Here is a 20,455-nt window from a genome sequence, read left to right on the forward strand (position 1 = left end):
CTTCCGCAAAATCCTTAACATAACTTCTGACATCCATTTTCTTCCTCATGACTGTTTCTGACCCTTTCCTGCCTGTATTTCCCTGGACACCATCTCTTAACGTACATGTCGGTCGCCATCAATATTTTATTAATTTTGGATTCAACAGCCTATGCTTATGATCATTACATCATAATGCTCCTAATAATGGTTTTGAAGAATTTTTTGCTTTATTCCTCTTCTAATCAATTGATCCCACGAAGTACCATATAATATTCCAAGAGTGAACTTTCCAGAATTTATTGTTGAATTAATTTCCTAGTCTTTTTCAACATCTTATGTGATTTTTATTTTCAAATATTTGCGCTCCTCAGTATGTGTAAACGTTCCCACCACTTCTTCCACCATCAAATGATGATTTTCTTCTCCTATTAGCACATTCCTAAACATTTTGATCTGATGGCCCAATTTCTTATAGTCCTCCAAAAATAACCTGGTGATATGCTCAGTGCCTTCTTCATCTTGTTTTAAAAGTAGCTGCTCATGCTTCACTGATTATTTCGCTATTAGAAATAGTCTTTGACTGTAAAGCTTAAATCATTTTTCACCTTTAGATATTTGGCCGCTTGTAAACAACAGTCGTAGCAAAAATGTCAACGTCGCCGTGGAAGATTTGCAATGTATCACGGAGACGCGAAAGCACGAAACGTACTACCGTGATCTGAGTGAGCGGTTTGGAAACAGATTAACATCCGGTGTTGGAAGACGCGATGCGCCCCACACATCAGCGTCTTCGCGAAACATTTCTTCTCTAGAAACCTTGACGTCGACAACCCTTTCCGCCAGTGTGAAGCCGCTGAAAAACATATTGCCGAGTGCTCTGTCGCTCCGTTCCATCAAGTGTGAAGCGACTTTTAGCGAGGACGCCAGCGCCAATATATTTGTTGCCGGCAGCGAGTTGGACAATCGCGCGCCACCCTCTTTGTCTGCGAGCAGAGGGCGACATAGCCCCTCAGCGTATCCGGGCAGAAACGCTAGTCCGGCCTGTCCAGTGGAGCGCAGGGACCAATTGGGGAGGAAAAAAAAAAAATCTCGCAAAAAGGCCAGATTCTGCCCCAGAGGGTCGCAGGCGGCTAATTTTTTCAGGAAGCGCCAGGGGCGGCATAAATATACGTGATCTGTCGTTTCATTTTCTGAGCGGTTCCACCCTTCGTCGGTCCTCACCCCCTTTCCTGTCGGTACCTTCCCTTTTCTGCCCCCCTCCCCTATTCCTTCCTACCTCCCACCACCGGAGGAGGCGAGCATAAATAATCCGGAGTCGGCGGCGAGCGGTAATAAAGTTTTTTTCTGCCCAGATTGGCCGCGTCTAACCGCTCCTCGGCAAGCGCTGGGGTCTCCGTCGACCGGAAGCGGGCGAAAACAATGCGGACGCCGCGTAACTGCCGGAAGCGATACTTCAGCGGCGGACGGCGGAAGTCGCCCTAAATATTCGCGTCTTCTGCCTGGGGACTTCGGAGGTCGCGTCTCTCCCCCTCCGCGAGCGATCGCAAAACAACGCCAGAGATACTACTGCGCGCTGCGCTAAGACTTCTGGTCGCAGCCGTCAGGCACAGAGTAAATATCTCTGGAGTGAGCTTTCACATGCGCAGAACAGATTTTGTGTTGTCAACATACATTGCCGGCCTGGTCACGTGTTCTCGGGACGTCGTGTGTTGGTCCGTATAGCGCCCTGTATATTTAGAATGTCACTACATCCCTAATACAGACGGATTCTTTTCGTACATATCGTGGACTATTTATATATGTTGCGCAGATATTTTATCAGTATCCATTTGATACCGGGAATAAACCAGCTACGGAACTTTTAAGGGCATGTCATATTACATCCTACTTCTTTGCAGTAGGTGTCACAGTTCAGATGTACTCGATTTTTGCTAGTTTTCGGTATGATGCTGCACTTTATAGTAACACAGAGCATGACGTACATTTTTGCGGTGATAGTCTTGCAAAACGACTTGACAGTGCGCTAGTACTTTTGCAAGTGTCCGAAAAACACCGAATTTGCCACACATTAGCGATCATATCCCTGCCAATTCGTCCTTTTTTCTGCTATTCTTCGTATTTATTTTTTCGTTTTAACGACCTAAAGCACATTTTTTCTTACTGGTGACATTCTGAAGTATTTATTTAACGCATTTTACGTACTTGCTCCCAGTTTATTAAATAAATAGTAGACTGAGTGATCTATATACATAATCGACAAGTCACTGATAAATGAATGGAGGATAGTATTTGCTGAAACAACTAAGCATTCTCTTTCCTGTTCCACTAGCAAATTTACGAGAGGAAGCCATTGCTTGTAAGCTTTTGTACGAGCCGTAATATCTGTTACATACTCATAAAATCATAGAACAATAGGTCTACGCAATCAAGCCTTAATTATAATGTGTCTCGAAATAGTTAACATATACAGTGTCTCTTACTAATATGATAACTATAATTAGAGCTACATGGTATGTACCCATGAAAAGTTGCTCTCCCTCCTTTCATATATTTTTCTTTGCATCTGTAGTAACAACAATAATTCACCATCGCTATTACTTTATCAACAAACGGTGAAATACAAGAAAAACTCATGATATTATAAACTTCAAACGCTGCGGAAAGCACACATGCACAGCGAAGTCCCGAAATCACGTGACAATCCTGGTTTAATGTTGACAACATGCGCAGAATGCAATGTTCACTCCAGAGATATTTACTCTATGTCGTCAGGCAACGAGTTAACATTGCACAGATCCTGCTACCGAAAGGGGGCGGGGGGGGGGGGGGGGGAGGGGTACTGCGCTCTCTCTTCAAAGTCTTTGCTCTGTGTAAAACATTTGAATTACAAGGGGCAGTCTGAACAGCTTTAATCGTCACTTCTGAAAATGATTTTAAGAATTCATTCTTTGTTTGAATGTGTCTGTAGTCCTGGTATACCTTGAAATCCCTTTCCCTAGGTTCAACAGCAGAGATATGACATGCTGCACTAATATCTGTGGCTGCAGCTGCCAGAGAACAAGTCAGTACTGAGCAGTTCCACTGCAATGGAGTGGAAAGGGAGATTTCGTCATTCTCCAAGGCGTTTGGCTCACCAGGGACATTTTAAGGAAGGGCGATTCGCAGTGGAATATAACAAACATTAGAATATTATACTTACGATAAAATTTGTATTCCAGTAGTTACTTTTTAAGGAAAAAGGTCCGTTCCTTATTGTAGAGCTTTTCTTCAGGAAACTTCGACCATGTCCACGCTCTCCATTTTCACTGCAAGAATTTTTGAACCATGTACATTAAATGGAAAGCATGCCCAAACAAGGAGAAAGATACAGCAGTCCTTTCGTTATCAGCACTGAAGCTGTTAGATTACACATTTTCAGCGGTGTATGTCTTGAAGAAATAATAGCGGACAGGCTTTGTAAGATAAACTGATTTTGCTTTCTTTAGATTTTCTGAGGCTCTTTCTTGATGACTCTGTCAGCCACATATGCACCTCTGAACATTGTTCAGTGTTTTCATTTATGATTCATTAAAACCTGGCTATGAATTGTGAAAGTATGACAAAATCAGGCACGTATTTGTTTTAATATGGAAATAAATATTAAAATCTCCATTAAAACCTCTACAGGCCAATTTGTTAAAGGGCTGCAGTTCTTTTCCCTAGCAGGAATCCTAAATACAGATCGCTTCAGTTCCAGTCAATAAGCTACAATGAAATTACCTCTACACCTCAAATCGTACTGCACTCATATTTTAACTTGGACTATGCGAATAAGTAATGCGAAATTTCACAATTAGTTTCCAATGCAGCATTCCTTCAAAACTCTTTGAACATAGTCTTTAGCATACCATCTTATTTAAAGGGTGTTTTGAATAAAAATAATTATGTGCATCAAAATTTTCTTTCGATGTTCCATTTTGGTGTCTGGTGTGTTACTGTCGCCCTTTGCAATTGTTTGCGTTATGCCTAACCAATGAATCGCGACTACAATATATTTATGTGGTATACTGGACACCTCTGATTCAAGGATACCACATCCCGCTTTATTTTCTATGTAAAATTGTTTTACAGAAAACAACAGTTGTCCATAACATCAACGAAAAGCCTTACAACAGTGTATTTGGTTGTATAGCTCCATACGAGATTAGGGTGTCTCTATGAACCAATGTTGAGGTGTGTCTTTTTGACGTTACCTAATACTCTTTCAGTGACTCTTTACACAACATTTCTTGAAATCAGTGACATAAAATTTTTTAAATATTTAAAACTTATAACTTACTTTACTCAAGAGGTTTTACAAAAGTACCGTTATTTCAGCTTCCATTCACAGCACAAACACCCATACCTATTCATTTCTATGTATACAGCCATAAGTCACTTATACTGTAGACTGCATTCTGTCTCAAGAACGCCATTTATATATGAAAGACTCACGAACCACCAGAATACAATTTGCTAAACCAAACATCACAGTTCAGAAGCAACAGTTATCCATGAAAAAGGGGAAGTGGTTTCTGTAGTATTTCTCCGAAGTGCACGATTCCATAACAGCAAAACTACCAATTCAGGCATAATAGCTATCATTTCGGCCCTGAAGTGAGCTATGAAGACAGGAGAGAAAAAGTTGATTAGATCATTACGCTTGGGGAGCGGGTAGGTGGGCGAAAGACAATATCAAAAACACAGTTTTGCATCATTCTTGAAACCGAAAGTTTGTGTTATAGTATGTCAATAAAGAATTTATGTGAATAACGAATGTACATAGCAGATGTGTGCTCAGGTTTAATCCAGTCAGTCTGGTAGATACAACTCTACTATATCATTCCTATGTAGAAAGACAACAAATGTCATAGGTTATTGCTGTGGTTATAGAGATTAGTGGATTGGACAGCTGAATGCAAGTGTACAAACTAAGGTTGAATTTGTATAAAGTAATGCTAATGAAAAAGAGAAATGTCTAGAATAATTTATACCGTTGTAATTGTATACCGTGAGAAAAAAAATATTGTGGTTGTATATAATGCAGTTATGAATAAAATGTATGCACTCACAGTCTTTCGAATTCTTTTTGTTTCGTAAACCCTCTCCTTTTAAAATATCCATTCCTGAAATATAGCAAAGCACTCTTTAAGACAAAGTAATGCTTCATTATTTACATCATCATCTGCTGGAACTCACTGATGTTGACTGCAGGGTTTTTATAGTCAACATCATTACATGCTTCAACGGGGCGTACTATATGTGCCGACGTTTGAGAAATTTGAAAGACTGTTGCTGTGGTCTTTTATCTGCAGTCTGGTTTGATGCACCCCTTTGCACTGTCTATGCAACGTCTTCTTCTTCTTCTTCTTCTTCTTCTTCTTCCTTAGCGCTCGTCCCGCGTGCTGGTGGGGTCTGCTGTTTCCGGTCGGTATCGGCACTTCTTGCGATCTTGTGCCCGATCAGAGTGGCTCTAATGGCTCTGAGCACTATGGAACTTAACATCTATGGTCATCGGTCCCCTAGAACTTAGAACTACTTCAACCTAACTAACCTAAGGACATCACACAACACCCAGTCATCACAAGGCAGAGAAAATCCCTGACCCCGCCGGGAATCGAACCCGGGCGCGGGAAGCGAGAACGCTACCGCACGACCCCGATCAGAGTGAAGGCCTGACATCTTGAGGTCTTCATGCAGGGTGCCAAGCCTTTGCTGTCTTGTTCAAATAACGTACGGGTTTGCTGCCGGGTGACGTCGTCGAACACAGCTGATATTTCGACAGGAGCAACACCCTACCATTCTCAAGGCACAAATGCAAGGTAGAAGAAATGTGCAAGCAAATTTAATACCTCGGTTCACAGAGGAGAAATAAGGAAGACACCACACACAGAACAAGTGTCAACACAAACATAACCAACATCAGAAATATTGATAGTTACTATTAATCAACAGGCGAGGTAGCATTAATTCTGTCCCTCTGTTTTTTGATGGGAGACAGAGCCGGATTCCAAGCAGCATTTAAACAAAATACACCATCTCTGTTAATAAGGTTGCTTGATAGTCTGATTTCAACAGCTTCCTTAATAACAATATCCCAATAGCTGGACGTGCAAGCCAGAATCTCCGTGTTGTTGTATTCCATAGGATGACCGGTGTCAAGGCAATGTTCTGCAATAGCGGATTTGCTCGGCTGTTGTAAGCGTGTGTGACGCTTATGTTCAATACACCGGTCTTCCACAGTCCTGATTGTCTGACCAATATATGACATGCCACAACTGCAAGGAATACGATAGACACCAGCCTTACGCAAACCAAGATCATCTTTTACGGACGCCAGCAGGGCCTTAATCTTAGAAGGTGGTCGAAAAACACATTTCACATCATATTTCCGCAAAATACGGCCAGTCCTGTTGGAAATGCTTCCTGCGTAAGGCAAAAAGGCCGTAGACTTGGGTGCCCCTTCGCTGCTATCGTCACTCACCCGTTGCACAGAAGGCTGATGGCGCATCGCACGTTTGACCTGCCTCTCGCTATAACCACTATGACGAAAGGTGACTTCGAGATGTGCTAGCTCAACTGCCAAACTTTCAGGGTCTGAGATATCGTGGGCCCTGTCAACCAAGGTGCGAAGTACTCCTTCACGCTGAGCTGGATGGTGACAACTATCAGCTCGCAGACACAAGTCAGTGTGGGTGGGCCTCCTACAAACATCCATCAGTTTCCCTTCTGACCAAAACATCAAGGAAGGAAGTCATCCATTCTTTTCCACCTCCATAGTGAACTGAATATTCGAGTGGATTGAATTCAGATGTTCCAAAAACCGGTTTAAATTCTCACTGCCATGAGGCCACACAACAAAAGTATCGTCTACATATCTGAAAAAAACACGCAGGTTTCAAGGTCGCTGACTCCAATGCACGTTCCTCAAAGTCCTCCATAAACAAATTAGCCACAATAGGGGACAACGGGCTTCCCACTGCAGCTCCATTAGTCTGTTCGTAGTACTGACCACTGAATAAAAAATAAGTGGAAGTCAACACATGTCGAAACAAATTTGTTAACTCGACACCAAACTTAACCTCAATTAGCTGCAACGAATCGGAGAGAGGAACGCGAGTGAAAAGAGAAACCACATCAAAACTGACTAAAATATCATTCAAACGCAAACCCTGCAATCGACGTAAGAAATCTGCAGAGTTATTAATGTGGTGTTCACACCTACCTACTAGTGGGCTCAACGAACAAGCTACACGATATGTAGGAGCACCAATATTAGAAACAATAGGCCTCAACGGGACAGCCTCTTTATGGGCCTTAGGGAGGCCATATAATCCGGGTGGTACAGCACAGTAAGAATTAAGACTCTTGATGGTCTCCTGTGACAAAGAACTTTTCTTCAGGAGTTTATATGTCTTTCTCTCAACACTCTTAGTAGGGTCAGTACCGATTTTGCGATACGCCGAATCAGAAAGTAGACAGTGCATCTTTAGAATGTAATCGTGCTTGTTCAACAAAACGGTGGCGTTTCCCTTGTCCGCAGGTAAAATAGCAATATCAGGATCAATTCTAAGCGAACGTAAGCAGCCGCCTCAGCTGTTGTAATGTTACACTTGGGTGGGGGGGCCCCAGTCAACACACGATAAGCTTCTCTCCTAACCTCTGTCGAAATATCGGCGGTGTTCGACGACGTCACCCGGCAGCAAACATGTAAGTTACACTCCTGGAAATGGAAAAAAGAACACATTGACACCGGTGTGTCAGACCCACCATACTTGCTCCGGACACTGCGAGAGGGCTGTACAAGCAATGATCACTCGCACGGCACAGCGGACACACCAGGAACCGCGGTGTTGGCCGTCGAATGGCGCTAGCTGCGCAGCATTTGTGCACCGCCGCCGTCAGTGTCAGCCAGTTTGCCGTGGCATACGGAGCTCCATCGCAGTCTTTAACACTGGTAGCATGCCGCGACAGCGTGGACGTGAACCGTATGTGCAGTTAACGGACTTGGTCGGCGGAAGGTGCACGTGCCCGTCGACCTGGGACCGGACCGCAGCGACGCACGGATGCACGCCAACACCGTAGGATCCTACGCAGTGCCGTAGGGGACCGCACCGCCACTTACCAGCAAATTAGGGACACTGTTGCTCCTGGGGTATCGGCGAGGACCATTCGCAACCGTCTCCATGAAGCTGGGCTACGGTCCCGCACACCGTTGGCACACAGGGCCAACACCCGGCATCATGGTGTGGGGAGCGATCTCCTACACTGGCCGTACACCTCTGGTGATCGTCGAGGGGACACTGAATAGTGCACGGTACATCCAAACCGTCATCGAACCCATCGTTCTACCATTCCTAGACCGGCAAGGGAACTTGCTGTTCCAACAGGACAATGCACGTCCGCATGTATCCCGTGCCACCCAACGTGCTTTAGAAGGTGTAAGTCAACTACCCTGGCCAGCAAGATCTCCGGATCTGTCCCCCATTGAGCATGTTTGGGACTGAATGAAGCGTCGTCTCACGCGGTCTGCACGTCCAGCACGAACGCTGGTCCAACTGAGGCGCCAGGTGGAAATGGCATGGCAAGCCGTTCCACAGGACTACATCCAGCATCTCTACGATCGTCTCCATGGGAGAATAGCAGCCTGCATTGCTGCGAAAGTTGGATATACACTGTACTAGTGCCGACATTGTGCATGCTCTGTTACCTGTGTCTATGTGTCTGTGGTTCTGTCAGTGTGATCATGTGATGTATCTGACCCCAGGAATGTGTCAATAAAGTTTCCCCTTCCTGGGACAATGAATTCACGGTGTTCTTATTTCAATTTCCATTAGTGTATTTGAACATTCGATTCGCCGGGAAAAGTTAACGTCTCACATCGCTGTCTTGGTCTTCCTGCTGGCCATTTCCCACTTACCTTTAGGTTGAAACGGGTCTGCTCTAAGGACATGCCCGTACCAACATAGGCGGCTTTCTCTCATTTTGTCTGCTACTGGTCAACGCCGTATAGCCTGTAAACTTCATTATTTGTGACGTGGTTAAGCAGCGTTAATCCAGATGTCGACCTAATCAGTTTCGTCTCCGTAAGAGCAAGTCTTTGCTCTACCTCCTTTGTTGAAGGCCAGCACTCAGCCCCTTACAATGCAACTGGACTTATTGCCTGTCGGTATACTTTTGATTTGAGCCTGTTTGGAATTTTCTTGTCGCATAGTATTCCAGCACCAGAACGCCATTTGAGCCAAGGTGGTTGGAGATTTCTGCACGGAGATCTTGGTCTGCAGCAATTGTCGAGCCCAGATACTTTAAAGTCCTTGCTTTTTGGAGGTCAACACCACTATTTCTTATGGTTACAGAGTCATTTAAATCCGTGGAAAGGTAATATGTTTTCAACGCATTGAGCCGTAGTTCTATATCTGCAAGGCCGTCATTCCAGGCTTGGACTTAGTTACACATTCTTGTCTTCACTGGCCAGTAGCACATTATCAGCGGTGTACCGTAGGTCTCTAGAAGAGCGTAGCGTTCCAAAGTATTGGAAAAGGGCACAGGTCATCCCCGTTTTCAAGAAACGACATCGAACAGATGTGCGGAACTATAGACCTATATCTCTAAAGTCGATCAGTTGTAGAATTTTGGAACACGTATTATGTTCAAATATAATGACTTTTCTGGAGACTAGGAATCTACTCTGTAGGAATCAGCATGGCTTTCGAAAAAGACTGTCGTGTGAAACCCAGCTCGCGCTATTCGTCCACGAGACTCAGAGGGCCATAGACACGGGTTCCCAGGTAGATGCCGTGTTTCTTGTCTTCCGCAAGGCGTTCGATACAGTTCCCCACAGTCGTTTAATGAACAAAGTAAGAGCGTATGGACTATCAGACCCATTGTGTCATTGGATTGAAGAGTTCCTAGATAACACAACGCAGCATGTCATTCTCAATGGAGAAAAGTCTTCCGAAGTAAGAGTGATTTCAGGTGTGCCGCAGGGGAGTGTCGTAGGACCGTTGCTATTCACAATATACATAAATGACCTTGCGGACGACATCGGAAGTTCACTGAGGCTTTTTGCGTATGATGCTGTGGTATATCGAGAGGTTGTAACAATGGAAAATTAAACTGAAATGCAGGAGGATCTGCAGCGAACTGACGCATGGTGCAGGGAATGGCAGTTGAATCTCAATGTAGACAAGTGTAATGTGCTGCGAATACACAGAAAGAAAGATCCCTTATCATTTAGCTACAATATAGCAGGTCAGCAACTGGAAGCAGTTAATTCCATAAATTATTCGGGAGTACGCATTAGGAGTGATTGAAAATGGAATTATCATATAAAGTTGATCGTCGGTAAAGCAGATGCCAGACTGAGATTTATTGGAAGAATCCTAAGGAAACGCAATTCGAAAACAAAGGAAGTAGGTTACAGAACATTGTTCGCCCGATGATTGAATACTGCTCAGCAGTGTGGGATCCGTACCAGATAGGGTTGATAGAAGAGACAGAGAAGATTCAACGGAGACCAGCGTGCTTCGTTACAGGATCATTTAATAATCGCGAAAGCGTACGCAGATGATAGATAAATAAGTCCAGTGGAAGACTCTGCAGGAGAGACGCTCAGTAGCTCAGTACGGGCTTTTGTTGAAGTTTCGAGACCACACCTCCACTGAGGAGTCAAGCAGTATATTGTTCCCTCCTACGTATATCTCGAGAAGAAACCATGAGGATAAAATGAGAGAGATTAGAGCCCACACAGAGTCATACCGATAATCCTTCTCTCCACGAACAATACGAGACTGGAATAGAATGGAAAACCGATAGAGGTCCTCAAGGTGCCCTCCGCCACACACCGTCAGGTGGCTTGCGGAGTATGGATGCAGCTGTAGATGTAGATCAGCATACAGTAATGTTCAGGGTGAGGTTTTCTGCATGTTTCTTGTGACGGTAGCCGTGACAGTGATAAGTAGGAGCGGTGAGAGAGCAGATCCCTCATGACCTCTCACGGAAATAGGGCAGTCGTCAGATAGTCCGGCAGCTGACTATGTCTTTCTCTTGGGCTTGTGGTAGAGCAGTCTGACCCACTTAACGAGCTCTTCAGTACTCCATGCTCTCGCAGAGCGAGCCAAATTAACTCGTGTGGCACTCGGTCAAAAGCCTTTTCGAAGTCGAGAAAGGCAAAGTGTAGATGTTTCAAATTCTCAAGGTGCTTTTCGATAAGCAGGAGAGCTGCATGGATAGCATCTACCTCGTCCCACACCCCTTCACAAATCCGCAATCATTGATGGACAGACTGATAATTTGTCGGATGCTTTTATTGATGATTCTCTTGAATACTTTCATGGTGTGTGACAAAAGGCGTATTTGGTGGTAGTTGTTAGATTCAGCTGGACTTCCCTTCTGCTTCTCAATTGTGCTACATGTCCAGTCAGATGGAATCTTTCCCTCCTCAATGATCTTATTAAAAAAATCCGTCAACCATTCGGCTGAATTCCTGTGTTTTGATTTCCACACATCTGCAGGAAGATCACATGGTCCCGTTGTCTTTCCATTTCTCATTTTCCATAATGCTTCGACAACCTCGTCTTTGGTGACTGGTGCAATGGCTCTGTCTACTGGAGTTAACACTGGAATTGAAGAATGTGGAAACTCCACATTGCAAACTTCCTTAAAGTATTTCCACCATCGCTTTCCTACTTCGTCCGCAGCTCGTGGTCGTGCAGTAGAGTTCTCGCTTCCCGCGCCGGGTTACCGGGTTCGATTCCCGGCGGGGTTAGGGATTTTCTCTGCCTCGTGATGACTGGGTGTTGTGTGATGTCCTTAGGTTAGTTTGGTATAAGTAGTTCTAAGTTCTCGGGGACTGATGACCATAGACGTTAAGTCCCATAGTGCTCAGAGGCATTTGAACCATTTTTTCTGCTACTTTCTTTCTGTTGATGATAAATTTGCCTTCTCCATCATTGATTCCACAGAATTTTTCAATGTCTGCAGTTTCTTAATGGCGTTGCTTCGCCAGTCGATAGATTTCTCGTTCTCTAGTAGGTGTTTCTAGTTTATCGCAGACTGCGCTGAAGTGGAGTGATTTGGCTGCCGCAACTGCCTTCCACTTTTCACCTGTTTTATAGGCGGGGAACTTCTAGCATAGCTGCTTTTTAAAGTGCACAGACTTCTTCACCTCCTCAGTCCAGAGCGATGTTTGGCGATCGATTTTACGTCGGCCTGGTTTTGTGGTGCCTAATTATTGGTTCAAATGGCTCTGAGCACTATGGGACTCAACATCTTAGGTCATAAGTCCCCTAGAACTTAGAACTACTTAAACCTAACTAACCTAAGGACATCACACACACCCATGCCCGAGGCACGATTCGAACCTGCGACCGTAGCAGTCCGGCGGTTCCGGACTGCAGCGCCAGAACCGCACGACCACCGCGGCCGGCTGCCTAATTATTCCCGGGCTGCTGCTATGACACGGTGTTTCAGGGCATCCCATGTTGTTCCTACGTCAGTAATAGGAGGAAGAGTGATGGATGAAATAATGTCTCTTTCTGCTTCTTTGAGTCGCCACCATTTAGTACGTGCTGGGTCATTGCATTCTCTCTTTCTTTGATTTGGAAGTTTGATGCCCAACTTGACAACTAGCGGGCGGTGTTGTGTGTGGAATAGCTTTTGCATTCAAAACTAAGTTTAGGTCGTGTCGCTGTACAAGAATGAGACCTATCTGCCTCATGTTGTTACCACTGTAGTCTGTCCAAAGATGGGAAGTCTTCTCCTTGAAGTAGGTGTTCGTTATAGCTAGTTCGTGTGTTTCTGCAAAGTTCAATATTCTCTCCCATCTACATTTCTATGTCCAGCCCCGTTACTACCATGGCATCGGTATTTATCTGCATTTGAACCAACATGACCATTGAGATCACCAGATACGATGAAAGTATCTTCAGGTGGAACTTCTAAGATGTTATCATCAAGCAACATCTAAAAGCCATATTTTGTCCTTTTGCGTGCAGCCTGTTTGCGGAGTGTCACACGAAAATATAAGTATATTCCCCTCGTCTGTAGCCAAGAAAACTTTCATTAACCGGTCGTCAAATCGCTCTGCTTTTGCCACAAAGTCACGAAATTTCAAGCTGCTGTAAAAAGAGCGATGCGCGAAGCGTTCATCCACTACCACCGTCATACCTTAGCAAAAGATCTTGCTGAAAACCCAAGGAAAGTCTGGTCTTACGCAAAATCGGTAAGCGTGTCGAAGGCTTCCATACACTCACAGATCAGTCTGGCCTGGCAACGGAAGACAGCAAAACTAAAGTTGAATTTTTAAAATTAGCATTTGAGAAATCTTTCACGCAGGAGGACCGTACAAACATACCGCCGTTTGAGTCTCGTACAGATTCCCGTATGGAGGACATAGTCATAGACATCCCTGGGGTTGTGAAACAGCTGAATGGGTTGAAAATAAATAAATCGCCAGGTCCTGATGGGATTCCAATTCTGTTTTACAGAGAGTAGTCCACTGCATTGGCTCCTTACTTAGCTTGCATTTATCGCGAATCTCTTGCCCAACGTAAAGTCCCGAGCGACTGGAAAAAAGCGCAGGTGACGCCTGTATACAAGAAGGGTAGAAGGACGGATCCTCAAACGTACAGACCAATATCCCTAACATCGGCTTGTTGCAGGATTGTCGAACATATTCTCAGCTCGAATATAATGAATTTCCTTGAGACAGAAAAGTTGCTGTCCATGCATCAGCACGGCTTCAGAAAGCATCGCTCCTGCGAAACCCAACTAGCCCTTTTTTCGCATGATATCTTGCGAACCATGGATGAAGTGTATCAGACGGATGCCATATTCCTTGACTTCCGGAAAGCGTTTGACTCGGTGCCCCACTGCAGACTCCTAACTAAGGTACGAGCATATGGGATTGGTTCCCAAGTATGTGAGTGGCTCGAAGACTTTTTAAGTAATAGAACCCAGTACGTTGTCCTCGATGGTGAGTGTTCATCGGAGGTGAGGGTATCATCTGGAGTGCCCGAGGGAAGTGTGGTAGGTCCGCTGTTGTTTTATATCGACATAAATGATCTTTTGGATAGGGTGGATAGCAATGTGCGGCTGTTTGCTGATGATACTGTTGCGTACGGGAAGGTGTCGTCGTTCAGTGACTGTAGGAGGATACAAGATCACTTGGACAGGATTTGTGATTGGTGTAAAGAATGGCAGCTAACTCTAAATATAGATAAATGTAAATTAATGCAGATGAATAGGAAAAAGAATCCTGTAATGTCTGAATACTCCATTAGTACTGTAGCACTTGACACAGTCACTTCGAATAAATATTTGGGCGTAACATTGGAGAGCGATATGAAGTGGGACAGGCATGTAATGGCAGTTGTGGGGAAGGTGGATAGTCGTCTTCGGTTCATTGGTAGAATTTTGCGAAGATGTGGTTCATCTGTGAAGGAGACCGCTTATAAAACACTAATACAACCTATTCTTGAGTACTGTCCTAGTGTTTGGGATCCCAGTCAGGTCGGATTGAGGGAGGACATAGAAGCAATTCAGAGGCGGGCTGCTACATTTGTTACTGGTAGGTTTGATCATCACGCGAGTGTTACGGAAATGCTTCAGGAACTCGGGTGGGAATCTGTGGAGGAAAGGAGGCGTTCTTTTCGTGAATGGCAACTGAGGAAATTTAGAGAATCAGCATCTGAGGGTGACTTTACTGCAGCAAACTTACATTTCGCCGAAAGACCACAAAGGTAAGAGAGATTAGGGCTCGTACAGAGAGTCACATAGGCAGTCATTTTTCCCTCGTTCTGTTTGGGAGTGGAACAGGGGGAGAAGATGCTAGTTGTGTTACGAGATACCGTCCGCCAGGCACCGTATGGTGGATTGCGGAGTATGTATGTAGATGTAGAACTCCTTTGACTGATTTCAGGCTAAAATTACAAATGATTTTATTGGAAATTTGTGGTAAGGTCTTATGGGACCAAACTGCTGAGGTCATCGGTCCCTAAGCTTGCAGACAACCTAATCTAATTTAATCTAACTTACGCTAAGGACAACACACACACTCATGCCAGAGGGAGGACTCGAACTTCCGAAGGGGGAAACGGCGTGGACTGTGACGAGACTCCCTAGACCGCGCGGCGATGATTTTATATCCAACCACTTACATCTCTTGACTTAGCTCCACTCTACCTGGTCTCCTGCATTGTGCAGATGTCAATTTTACTCCTTTTTAAGGCTCCCGCTATTTCTCGTGCTCTTCCTGCCATAGAGCCGAAATTAAAATTGGCAAATTTTGTCACTAGAGCTCGCTCGTTTAGCGGACCTCGCTCTGAAGAATTCGGTAACCCTTGATCATTTCTCACGCCATTCGGGCCTGGATGAAGTGCATCGCCTGGGAGAACGCCCTAGCCTTTTCCATTCCCATCCCTATATATTTCGACATGGAGCCATGATGATGTGACGGAAGTGTGTAAACCGACCTGTCGCGAGGGTCTGATCCACAGTTTTAAGCTGTAGGCCCAGACATTAATGGGCCAACATCCGACTGCAAGATGGCAGTTTCCCTGTTATTCCGCGGTAAGTATTTCATTTTCCTCCTACCATCCATATATGGGAGGCATTCCCCTATCCGCCACCTGGACACGCGCCCTCTCGGGCTTACAGGCTGCCCCGAGAGTAGTGTATGCCATCTAAGTCTCCTCATCGCAACTACTGCAACAACACCCACTCCCAACTGTGTACATGAAAGATATCATGAATAACAAAAAATGGTTCAAATGGCTCTAAGCACTATGGTACTTAACATCTGAGGTCATCAGTCCCCTAGACTTAGAACTACTCAAGCCTACCTAACCTACGGATATCACACATACCCATGCCCGAGGCCGGATTCGAACCTGCGACCTTAGCAGCAGCGAAGTTCCGGACTTAAGCGCCTAGAACCGCACGGCCACAGCGGCCGGCCATGAATAACAGACAACTAGATTTAAGTATAAGAATATTCATGAAACATGGGACATGGCAACAAGCAATAGTAAGAACAAGGAATGACATCTAACTACAGATAGGAACCATACAGGGTGTTACAAAAAGGTACGGCCAAACTTCCAGCAAACATTACTTACACACAAAGAAAGAAAATATGTTACGTGGACACGTGTCCGGAAACGGTTACTTTCCATTTCCATTATATTACTTCTCTTCAAATCACATTAATCATGGAATGGAAACACACAGCAACAGAACGTACCAGCGTGACTTCAAACACTTTGTTCAAAATGTCCTCCGTTAGCGATGATCCATGCATCCACCCTCCGTCGCATGGAATCCCTGATGCGCTGATGCAGCCCTGGAGAATGGCGTAGAGTATCACAGTCGTCCACAATACGAGCACGAAGAGTCTGGTACCGGGGTTGCGTAGACAAGAACTTTCAAATGCCCCCATAAATGAAAGTGAAGAGGGTTGAGGTCAGGAGAGCGTGGAGGCCATGGAATTGGTCCGCCTCTACCAATCCATCGGTCACCGAATCTGTTGTTGACAAGCGTACGAACACTTCGACTGAAATGTGCAGGAGCTCCATCGTGCATGAACCACATGTTGTGTCGTACTTGTAAAGGCACATGTTCTAGCATCACAGGTAGAGTATTCCGTATGAAATCATGATAACGTGCTCCATTGAGCGTAGGTGGAAGAACATGGGACCCAATCAAGACATCACCAACAGTTCCTGCCCAGACGTTCACAGAAAATCTGTGTTGATGACGTGATGGCACAATTGCGTACGGATTCTCGTCAGCCTAAACACGTTGATTGTGAAAATTTACAATTTGATCACGTTGGAATGAAGCCTCATCCGTAAAGAGAACATTTCCACTGAAATGAGGAATGACACATTGTTCGATAAACCATTCGCAGAAGTGTACCCGTGGAGGCCAATCAGCTGCTGATAGTGCCTGCACACGCTGTACATGGTACGGAAACAACTGGTTCTCCCGTAGCACTCTCCATACAGTGACGTGTTCAACGTTACCTTGTGCAGCAGCAACTTCTCTGACGCTGACATTAGGGTTATCATCAACTGCACGAAGAATTGCCTCGTCCATTGCAGGTGTCCTCGTCGTTCTAGGTCTTCCCCAGTCACGAGTCATAGGCTGGAATGTTCCGTGCTCCCTAAGACGCCGATCAATTGCTTCGAACGTCTTCCTGTCGGAACACCTTCGTTCTGGAAATCTGTCTCGTTATAAACGTACCACGCCACGGCTATTGCCCCATGCTAATCCGTACATCAAATGGGCATCTGCCAACTCTGCATTTGTAAATATTACACTGACTGCAAAACCACGTTCATGATGAACACTAACCTGTTGACGCTACGTACTGATGTGCTTGATGCTAGTACTGTAGAGCAATTACTCGCATGTCAACACAAGCACTGAAGTCAACATTACCTTCCTTCAATTGGTCCAACTGGCGGTGAATCGAGGAAGTCCAGTACATACTGACGAAACTAAAATGAGCTTTAACATGGAAACTAAGCGTTTCCGGACACATGTCCACGTAACATCTTTTCTGTATTTGTGTGTGAGGAATGTTTCCTGAAAGTTTGGCCGTACCTTTTTGTAACACCCTGTATAAAAACAGGGTTTATATGTTCATTTCACATAATTTAAGGATGGTAGTATGGTCCGCTAAAAAAGAAAAAAACTGAAACTTCTTCGTAAGGACTAGTCATGAACAAGCTCCGCTTTTTCGCCATCTCATTGCCACCTCAGATGCCTAGATTGTGCCATCATCGAAGTCACTCTTGTGTGTGCCATCATCGTGCCAACATCTTTTTGCTCACAAATACCAATTTATCGTTTATGCTACCAAGGTTGACAAACAATGCAGTAAACTTAAACATATTTTCTCACCGATTTACAAAAAAAAAAAGATCTTACACAAGTTGAGTGATCACTCTTACTACTTTACACGGAATCTTAATTTTTGTTCTGAATTTCAAAACTTATGAAATCAAAATTAATTAAAAGTGGTTCCTTTTTGTGGGCTTAAAAGGAAAATCAAAGGTTGATAGTGGTGGTTTCCTTGTTTATGTGAAAATGATTGCTGTACATTTATAATGAGAAAATAATAGCAGAAACTGTGAAAGCAAATTTCAACATTGGCTAGTGAATCTGTACAAAAGCATATCATAATAGTGATATGACTTTACAGACACAGGTGTATCCTTATTCACCCCTCATCAGCGTGAGTCACACAAACTTCTGAATAGCGTTTGTCTCATGCGTCAATCAGCACACAGGACATTCCACGCAACCTGGGTTACTGACTGGACGTCCAAAAACATCACCAGTGCATGCAACCCATGATGTACGTTACCGACACCATGCCATTAGGTGGAACGATAGTTGTATTCCCTGTATATCATTCTTTTGAGTCTCTCTACTTCCATGCCACAAAAAATCTACTGGCACTCCTAGATGGTCATTATGATTCCCAAGGTGTCCTCTCTCCTCACATCTGCATTATGATATCTCCATAACAGAACTTTTTGTAGGTGTGTAAAGTGCAAGTACATGTGACAATTTAATACTAAATTCAGGAGGAAAAACACACACAATCTCATAATAATATACATGTAATCCCCACAAAACGACAACAGAGAGAGAGAGAAAGAGGGAGAGAGTGAGAGAAGAAAAACTTTCATTAAAAAAGAAGCAGAAGAGAGAGAGGACATCCATAAACCTAACCAACTTACACCCTATGTCTGCGCACACTGAAAAGAGAGCAGAAGACAGAGATAATCAAATGGAAGCTTATGCGTGAGGTAAGGGGATAAACCTGAAACAGAAGATAATATTCAACAGAAGTACCTTACGCCATTTGCTTCTTGTTGTCGTCTATTATGTCACATATCTTCCCAGTGTTGCTAATGTTATTCCAAGGCTTCTGAATGTTTTAATTAAGTGGCAATGCTTGGGTTGTCATTTACACTTGCTGAAACGTCTTGACCATTTGTGCTTGAACGCAACATCTCTGGAGTAAACATGAGTGGGTGTGAATAAAATACATATTGTAAGCTATTACCATGACAGTGATTTACCACTAAAAAATCGTGTAGCAGGATCTTAGCTAAATGAGATATGGAGAAAAAATAATGTTAGCCACCTATCTCATACAGTGTACAGTGAGATCAGTTCGTCTTGGAACAGGCACAGCCGTTTGTCCAGTAAATGAGTCCCCAAATATTCACCAAAAAACTTGGCGGTTCAGATAAGTGACTAGCGTGGGTGACATTTGTTACACAAAACATCCAGCGTATCTGTGGACACAAGTAATTAATTCAGCAAGCACTGCTTCCATATAACCATATCGGTTCGTGGCATATTTTGACCAACACATTATGGAGTCGAAAAGGGAATTGAACCATCTTAATCCTTTGTTTACAAAACTTGTGTGTTCATCTGTGCTGCAGCACTGTTGATTGCTCTGCAGGACGAAGCATCTTCACATTTGTGCACTACAAAGACCAAAATGTGGGCGCCTTTCCCGTGCAGGACGACGGTAGAGAAAGAGGTCCGAGAGAGAGAAAGAGAGAAGAAAATAGAAAAAAACCTTTCATTAATGTAAAAAAAAGAGGGAGGACATCCATAAACCAAACCAATTTACACTCTATGTCTGCGTACACTAAAAAGAGAGCAGAAGACAGAGATAATTATATATTATATGTATCACAGAGGCTCATGGTTCACACGGTCTCTCATTGTACATTTCATATCCAATACAGAATGTTAACTGAAGCCTTCCAGCGCATACCTCATGCTGTGAGACACACACCACTACAGAGAAACTCAAATAACCCCGAAACACAAAGCAAGGTACCTAGAAAAATCATTTAATCAAGGAAAAAGACCATGAGAACTATTCACAAAATTGTCTAGCATACAATTTCCTTCCAAGAGACAGAGCAACATCAAGTACATTAACAGTCCGAAGACGGACCAAATAACCTATTGAGGAAAGATCCCACAACTTTCCCTTGCTCAAAAACGGTCACCTCTGTCCAATATGTCATTGTCAGCACGAACATCTACGCAGTTGTCTTCCAAGGGTTTGTCTAAGGGGTCTCGTCCCATGGTCAACTCTTATCACTGCGAGTTACTTGGCATTTGTGGTTTGTTACGTTGCGAGTCGGATGATAGTACTTCCACTATCTCACCACTTTGCTATTCTGGATGTCCTGAACCCTTTCTCTCCGATGATTATTGTTGTTGTCTTTCCTGCATTTGCGCCATTTGGACTGGTTTGCATGATAAGGTTGCTGGTGACTGCTCTCTCTCATCCCTGCGTTCTGTCAAATGTCATTGTGGTCTAACAACAGGTAACTCATTGTTCTGTGCTGGGTCGTCATTGCCAAAATTGGAGTTGATAACCTTGAAGCCTTGGAGCAGGGGTTTGAAC

This window comes from Schistocerca gregaria, chromosome 9, assembly GCF_023897955.1.
Source record: "Schistocerca gregaria isolate iqSchGreg1 chromosome 9, iqSchGreg1.2, whole genome shotgun sequence".
Classification (NCBI taxonomy): Eukaryota; Metazoa; Arthropoda; class Insecta; order Orthoptera; family Acrididae; genus Schistocerca; species Schistocerca gregaria.